Genomic DNA, 9,058 nt, shown 5'->3' with positions numbered 1-9,058 from the left:
TTACATATATGTCTATAAAAAAATTTCAATAAACATTTAAATGAAAAGAAGTACATCTTCGTAAAACTATATAAATTTATGTTTCTTCGTAAAACTTTGTTTTGTACATAAATATCATCCCATTAATCAGCTACACATCTGACCTTTTGCTACTATGATTGTTAAGGTTAAACGCCTTCTTGCTTCTAGGATTGTTAGCTAAAATGCAAATTCATCCATTACTATATGTGGTTAAAGCAATAAGGATAAACAGGGTCCGATATAATTTATGTTTCCAACAGCCCCAGCCGCCTCAAAATGAAATCTGGCTTAAGAACACCAGTCACTATTCGGTGGAGAAAGGAAATTTTGAAAAAGCAACATGGTGAAGTAAATTAAGAACCATCTTATGTGCACAAATTATAAACTGTTAGTGAGGCTAAATTGACACTTGAATGAGATTGTTTTTGGCATAGAATTACTCTCTCACGTACATAACAACAAAATTGGTATCACAATAATTCTAACGGCCAGTAAACTTATATGTTATTAAAAAAACAACCCTCAGCTGGATCAAACAATGCTCAATCTCCCATTTCTATAACGAATTCGCAAGCCTAGCCAAGCTGATTCATTGCATGCCTTAATTAAGATTCCCATTCTCTCTCTCTCTCTCTGTGTGCATGGTCTTAGTTCTCCCTAGGGAAAAATGTTTGTCAATTTGTGAAATTTTTCTTGGGGAAGAAGAAGAAGAAGACCCTCCTAGACATCGGATCTTCCCTTGAGTTTCACGGGATGAATTCTTTGCTACCTTACTTCCAAATCCTTCACTCAACAAAAGTGGCGGATCCAAAAAAAATTTTAGGGTGGACCAAAATAAAAACTAATTACATAATATTTTATCTATTAATATTTTTGTTAGGGTGGGCCAAAATCCAACAATTATATATATTAATATTTAAAAAAAAAAATTGAGGGTGGGCCAAAGTGGGCTGGATCCGCCCCTGTTCAACAATAACAATGATTCCCTGCCTATATAAATGTTTCCGCATGCACACAAAATCCCAGCCTAATTATCAGAGGAGGGACAATGACGATGCTTCACTATGCTACTGACTGTAGTTTATCTCTTAATGATGTTGATATCGAGCGACGGCCCTACCACAAGAACTGCGGCTGTGCGTTGCACAAGCTAAAAGGAATTTGCTCTGATGCTTGTTCTAAACAAAATAGTATCTCCTTCCCTAAGAAAAAGTCATGGCCTAATTGTTCATTGTCGTCAACCACCGTAGCTTCAGCTTCGAGTAGCTTCTCATCTCAAACTTCTTATTCTACTGACAGTACTCTACCGTCATTTAGAATCAAAGAGAATACCAATGGGGCATTGTCGTCAACAAATGGCCGATCAAATTAGAAGAAAAAGGTTAGACATTTAGCAGCAAAGGGATTATTAGTGGAAAAGGGGTTTTTTTGGGGATAAAATTTTTAAACCAGCCAAAACACCCTGATTTAGAGTATTTTATAAACCCGTAAAAAATACATTACACTGGTTTTGAAGGGTTTTTAAACCAGTCAAAACCAGCCTATAAAAAATCTGGCAAATAATGGTTTTTAAACACCTCAAAACTAGTCTAATTAAAAACCCTCCAAAACCAGTAAAAAAAAAAACTGTCAAACAGACCCTTAAAAAACACACATGTGGTGTCAACGTGTACAATTGCTTATATGTGCAAGTAAAAATATGAAATTATTGGAAATTGGTCCTTGAGAAAATAATACGAATTGAAGGGATGCATGTCAATGCAAATAAAAGAATATAAACGTCTGTTGAGAATGGATTTTGAAAATACTAAGCAGAAATTCAATGATAAAGACTTTTTCTCTTACTGCCCTGAATGTTAGAAAAGCTTTGAAAAAAAAATTAAAAATTTTATAGTAATTCTCTGAAATATTTTTCTTGGGTTTATTTAAAAAAAAAAAAAAAGTTTTTCACGCTTATGAAAATCGAAATGTCTAATTAGGGTCCTCCAATGGACCTAATTCAAAGCTAGTAAGCCCGATTGGAATTTCTTAGCCTCCAGACAATAACTTACCAAAAAATGCCCCATTGATGTGGCTTAGGTCGACCGGCCTTCGGAAATGGTTTAACAGAAACAAGCTTAATGGGCTTTGCGCCAAACGACTTTCAAACTCCTTTTTGTTGAGTTGTTTCTTCTATTAGGCCTATTGAGCTTCCTAGACAAAGTGAGCATCAATAGGTGTTTTTTTTTTAAAAAAAAAAAAAAACTGTTCAATATTAATTATATTAAATTTTTAAATTTCAAAAATTAAAAAATTAAAAAATTAAAAGTTTAAAAGGTTGAAATTCGTCTGCCAGACATTGTCGGCCACCGTCATCAACGAATCATATGGTGGTGAGTGGATTGACATTGTCAACATCGTTGTGTTCGTTGGTGGATGATCTACGCAATGGTGTTGGCATTGTGGTGAAATAGAAATACAGTGACATCATGCCATAGAGAGTCGACAAAGTTTTGGTTGAACTTTGTCAGCCAACTGCAGCAAAACGCTGAAAGATTTTACAACACCGTCGGCACTGTTGCATAGATCATCGGCCAACAAACACAATGGTGTCGACAATGTCATCCCACTCGTCACTGGTGACAGCGGTTGTTCACCGCCAGCAATGTCTAGTCGGCGGCTCCATCAACCAGATTCTAGATTTCCTGTTTCTAAATAAGTTTTTATTATTTAATTTTAAAATTGTTTTCAATGAATTTAGGTTTTAATATTATTACGAGGGCATTTTTGTAATTACAATTTTCAAAAGTAGCTTTTGAATTCCAAAAGTTACAAACCTCCTTTTGAAATTCCTTAAAAAAATAGAATATTTCATAATCAACTTCTTGCATAATCACTTTTTAAAACACTTTTGGCATGTTAGCTTAACAAATAAGTGATTATTTCTTGAGCTACAACAATCACAAACTAAACCTTAATATATTTTTGAAGAAATCAGTGAACTTTTTTTTTTTTTTTTATTCAGATATTTAATGTTGAAATAGACAATGTTATTGCAGTTGAGAAAGGCGATGTTTTAGTTGGATTTTGGACTTGGAGGAGAGGTAAAAGGAGATATAAGTTTTTTTTTTTCTTTTTTAGTAATGAATCATCTCATAATAATATAGTAATTAACATTATTGATATTATCATTATAACTATGCTGAGAAGATGTTTAAGGGTTAGTTCGGGATTGTTGTAGCTTTAAGTTTAATTAGTTTTTCCCCAACTTTAAAAATAACCCGCTTTGAAAATATTTTTTATTGTGTTTGGCAAAATGCTACTTTTAAAATTGTTTTGATTTTCAAAACCTATGATTGTTTGTTTGGTAAATTATTGAAATTTTTGTTGTATATGTAATGACCAAAAACGACATTTTATTTCTTAAAATATTTTTATAGATATAAATTTGTATTTTAAAAGCATTTAATAAATATTAAAATAATTTATATTATTAAAACTAATAATATACAAAATTTGAAAAAATAGTTTACTGGTCGACAATCTATTGTAATTCGGTTAAATCACTTAATTCTGACTATATTTTGGCTACGGAAGGTGAAAAAAGATTTGGCCACCTTCTACGGCCAAAGTGACGTAGGATTTTGATTACTCAACTTGATTTTGACAAGTCGGTAGTTTCCGGTCCTTATAGGACTAGATGTGACGCCCCATTATTCACCGACGTTGACTTGCTATTGACCACAGTCGATAGTGGCAGCAATCAGTCCTATTTCAATTTTTTAATTTATAAATAAATTATGAAATTATTTATGTAATAAATCATTTGTTTATTTAAGTTATTTTTGTAATTTGAAAAACTGTATATGGGTATATTTGTCATTTCAAAATATAAAATCAGTTTTATAAATAATCTTATTTTTAAAAGCTACTCCTACTGTCCTACTAGCTTTTGGAATCCTTTTTATAAATCTATTATTTTTATAATCAGTTTCAAACTTAATCAAATTTAAAAAATGTTTACGAAACACTTTTATTGTTATAAATTAAAACTTAATTGATTGTTTTTTAAGCTACAAAAATCTTAAACACACACTAAATCTCATTTTGTAGGATTTTCTAGAGGGAAAGTTGTTTGAAGACCAAAAGAAACTTTGGTATTGACAATAATATTTCATCTTATAGTCTCGTAATCAATAATATATTTGTTATAATATAATTTTTTTTATACAAATATATTCTAGTATGCCTGTTGTGAAAAATACGAGTAATTGCTTAATGTAGAGCTTTTTTGGGTTGAACATTACTGATTCGGTGTTAAATATTTTACATAGAACCCAATGTCTTGCCTAAATACCAAGTGATTCAATTTTTATTTTGAATTATTATAATAATAATAATAATAATAAACTAGGGTTTCTAGACTAGCTTGCGTGCATCTTGACTAATCTCCAAAATTCATTGAGTTAATTGAATACCCTACAAACCTAATTTTCTAAGGTAATCCCCATGGCCCATTGGACCCGTTGAATACCATACAAATCTAATGTTCCAAGATAGATTAAAAATGTGGTCGGCGATGTAATAACTTCTTTCTTACCTAATATACTTGGAAATTATGAAAAACATACGTACATATAATATGAAAAATAATGGGCCCAAAACTTTTCTTTATTTAACATATAATTCTTTACTTATAAAATATTATTCTGCACATAGCAAAATGACATATACAAAAACATTGATAACGGTAGATAGTAATGTCATGTCTCTCCGTTTTTTGACATCCATCCGACCACTTCTCACCTATTTCTTGCAAAATAAGGAGAAATAACGAGGTGAGCACTAATTGCTCAGTAAGTAAATCCTCTACTCTTACACCTCACAACTTACTCGTGAGTTCTTTCCTTTATTATTTTTCTTCTTCGTTCTCACTTGTTCTTTCTCTTTTCTTTCTACTTCTCACAGTTCTTCCATTCTAACTTTCTTTGTTCTTTCTTTCTATTCTCTCTATTCTTTTTTATTCTCACTAGTCTTTCTTTCTTTTTTATTCTCACTAACCATGATGGAAATCATGGTAACATGCATGGATGAGATGTACATGCCGTAATGCAAAGAAATGTATTTTCTTTTCTTCTTTTCTTTTTCTTATTCTGTTTCTTTTCTTTCTTTATGTTTCTTTCTTGCTCGCTCTTTTCTTTTCTTTCTTTTCTTTTCCTGCTTGCTCATGCTTTCTCATTCTTTCTCATTCTTATTCTTATTCTTATTTTTTGCAGATCAGACTCGATTGATGCATAAATTCAGAACCCTGGCCGTGTGAGTGAGTACAGTCCTCATCTACATGCACTCTTGCGGACTGTACAAATTCTTTATTCTTCTTAGACCACTCAATTAAGATGGTCCCTCAATTAAGGTGACGTGCATGTAGGAACTTCTTCTTGGTACAACCCTTATCCATATACACTCTTACGGGCCATACAAATTCTTCTTCTTATTAGGCTACTCACTTAAGGCAGCGTGTATGTGAGAATTTCTTCTTCTTGTCACCCACGGGTCCCCATCGCAACAACCTATTCTTTTTCTTCTCTAGCACTTTTCTTTCTTTTATTTCCTTAGTATTTTTCTTTCTTTCTCTTTATTCTTAAAATTTTTTATTCTTTCTTTAAAGTCTTATACATATGCAAATATATGCATGTGGATGGCTCATGCTTATAATTCTTTCTAAGTGCAAACATATAATGCAAATATGTAATGTTGCACAAAGTAAGGTTTTCTCTACTCATACATACACTTCTCCTAGGCATTTCATCAAACAACATGCATGCATACCCAAATACTATCTTTAGTAAATTTCTACTTCTTTCTTAAACCATCCATTCTTGGAGTAAAACTCCTCTATAACAAAGTTAAACCTGGCCAGGAAACACACTTCAAATATTCTACTCAAATTCTTTCTAAATTCAACCAAACTACACTTGGTCACCATAATATCAACTCCACTTCTCATGGCTTAAATCTACTCATCAAAAACATCATTCTCAAAATTATAAGCATATACATGCATATAAATCTCTACGCAAATTGATTACTTAAAGCTTAGTTTGGGTTGGATTTACTTACCTTGTGCTTGATTAAGTCCACAAGAATCTGATACGCCTCCTATAACCAAAGTGTACAAAAAGAAGAAGAAAAAGGGCAACCTGGTCATTTCAGTGGACAAGGGCAACAAGGGGAATTCAGATTAGAATTAGTTAAGGGCTATCTCCACGTAAGGGAGTGCGGAAAGTGTGAATTCAGTTATATATAAAGAGAGCAGTAGCTAGCTGTAAGGGGGGAGGAAAAACCAGGGAAATGTTGGAGGTGCTAGACCCTCGAAGTGCTAGCAATCTTTTTATCTTTGTTATCGCTTTGTTATCATTTTTGCCATTGTTGCTATCACCTGCTGCTTGCAGAGTTCATTTATTTTAATTCTCTATATATATAAATCAGTGGTTGCAGTGACAGAGTGTGTTTCTGAGTTTTTATTACAGTATACTGTTGTGTTTGGACTGGTGTTCTCATCAATTTGGTATCAGAGCCAAGTTTTGAGGGAATGGTCAAACCCAAGATGGAGAACAGAATAGAAAATGTAGAAAAAGAAATGAAGACAGTAAAGGAAAGCGTGGATACGATGAAAACTGACATGGGAAGTGTGAGGGAGTACTTAACGGAGATGCGCGAGCTAATGCGTCTCAGGGAGGAAAGGGATGAAAAACAAAGTAAGGAGAAATCATTCTCATCATCGGAGGGACACACCTCCAGCCCAGACAAAGAATCTTAACGGAAAAACAGCAGCGACAACGAGAAGGAGGACAAGAAGATGCGTAAACTGGAAATGCCCATATTTAACGGGGATGATCCTTTTAGATGGACTTTCAGGGCTGATCGGTACTTTGCGGTCAATAAGTATGAAGAAGAGGAGAAGGTTCAGGCAGCGACTGTGTGTATGGAGGGACGAGCCTTGAACTGGTACCAGTGGGTAGAGTCTAGGTCACCGATAACTTCCTGGAGTTCCATCAAAGCAACACTGGTAGAAAGGTTAAGACCGTCGCATAAGGGATCTGCCTATGAAGCACTAGTGGCGTTAAGGAAAATTGGTACGACGACGGAGTTTCGCGAACAGTTTGAAGAGTTATTAGCCCCTCTGCGTGAGCTAGGAGAAGAGCTTTTGATGGGAATTTTTGCAAATGGACTGAAAGAGGAGTTACGGGCTGAGCTTAGAGTAAGTAAGTCTAACAGCCTATTTGAGATTATTGACCAGGCCCATAGAATAGAGGAGAAAAACTGGGTCCTGGACAGATACAAGCCCAGATTTTTTAAAACCCAAATGGGTAAACCCGAGAGCTACAATCGGGTCTCCATTTCTTCAGATCTGGGACGACAAAATGGGGCAACTGTGGGACTCAAACCTCCAAACACAGGACAGAATAATCGGGTTTGGGATAGGAAGGAGAAGACGATGGGTGGAACAACCACCCCACCCCGAAATGATGGATTCCGACGACTGACAGAAGCAGATCTACAGTATAAGCGCGAAAGGGGGCTGTGTTTTCGCTGTGACGAGAAATTCGGGCCAAATCACAGGTGCAAAAGTCGATCTCTTCAAGTTCTTTTGCTGCTGGATGACGATGAACCTGACAGAGGAGAAATTATCAGTGTACCCGAGTCTGAAAGCTCCGTCGAAGGTCACCCTCTATCGTTATCTATGAACACCATCGTGGGTATTACGTCCGATCGAACCATGAAGCTTCGAGGCTGGATTGGGAGTGAGGAGGTAGTGGTTTTGGTAGACAGTGGAGCCTCACATAACTTCATCTCACAGGGGATAGTGCGAAAATTGGAAATCCCGATTGATGGCACCAAGTCTTTCGGGGTCATGGTGGGTAATGGATTCAAAATCAAGGGTGAAGGGATATGCCGAGATGTAAAGTTAGAAATGCAGGGATGGAGGTTCAACATGATTTCTTTCCCTTCCAACAGGGTGGAGCTGATGTGGTCCTCGGGATAACGTGGTTAAGCACTTTGGGTGATGTTTATACTAATTGGGGCAAATTGACGATGGCATTTGAGAGGGAAGGTACGCAGATAGTACTCAGGGGAGATCCTTCACTGGTGAAAACGGTAGTTTCTTTAAAAACATTACTTGGGATGCTGCCGTTAGAAGGGGATGGATATGTGGTGGAATGCAGTTCAATAGAAGTCAGGGAGAGTCCGGATGAACAAGAGTTGGAGCCTGCAGTGGCAGAAGTGCTGACTGAATTTGCCCCAGTCTTTGACCAAGCCACTAGACTCCCTCCCTGTAGGACACTTGACCATGCCATTACCCTGTAACCAAGCTCAAAACCACCCAATATCAGACCATATAAATACCCTTACCTTCAGAAAAATGAGATTGAAAGGTTAGTTGGGGAAATGATAGATGCAGGAATTATCCAGCCTAGCTCAAGCCCCTATGCCAGCCCCGTGTTGTTAGTTAGGAAAAAGGATGGGAGTTGGCGGTTTTGTGTTGACTTTAGAGCCTTAAATAGCATTACCATCCCCAACAAGTTTCCAATCCCATCGATTGAAGAGTTGCTGGATGAGCTAGCAGGGGCAACGGTCTTCTCCAAGTTAGATTTGAAGTCCGGGTATCATCAAATTCGGGTTAAAGAAGAGGACATTCCGAAGATAGCCTTCCGTACCCACGAGGGCCATTATGAATTCTTGGTGATGCCCTTCGGGTTAACAAATGCACCGTCGACTTTTCAGGCCCTTATGAATACCATATTTAGACCACTCTTACGGAAGTTCATTATGGTTTTCTTTGATGATATTCTCATCTATAGCATTGACATGAATACCCACATGCAACACTTACGCCAAACTTTCCAGATTTTGCAGGATAACGCACTGGTGGTGAACCAAAAGAAGTGTGTCTTTGCTCAGCACAGGTTAGAGTATCTGGGCCATTTAATATCAGCCAGTGGGGTGGAGGCTGACCCACAAAAAATTGAAGCCATGATATCCTGGCCGACACCAC

The sequence above is a fragment of the Pistacia vera genome, unplaced genomic scaffold (assembly GCF_008641045.1).
Source record: "Pistacia vera cultivar Batoury unplaced genomic scaffold, PisVer_v2 Contig108, whole genome shotgun sequence".
NCBI lineage: Eukaryota > Viridiplantae > Streptophyta > Magnoliopsida > Sapindales > Anacardiaceae > Pistacia > Pistacia vera.
This window is presented reverse-complemented; position numbering follows the sequence as displayed.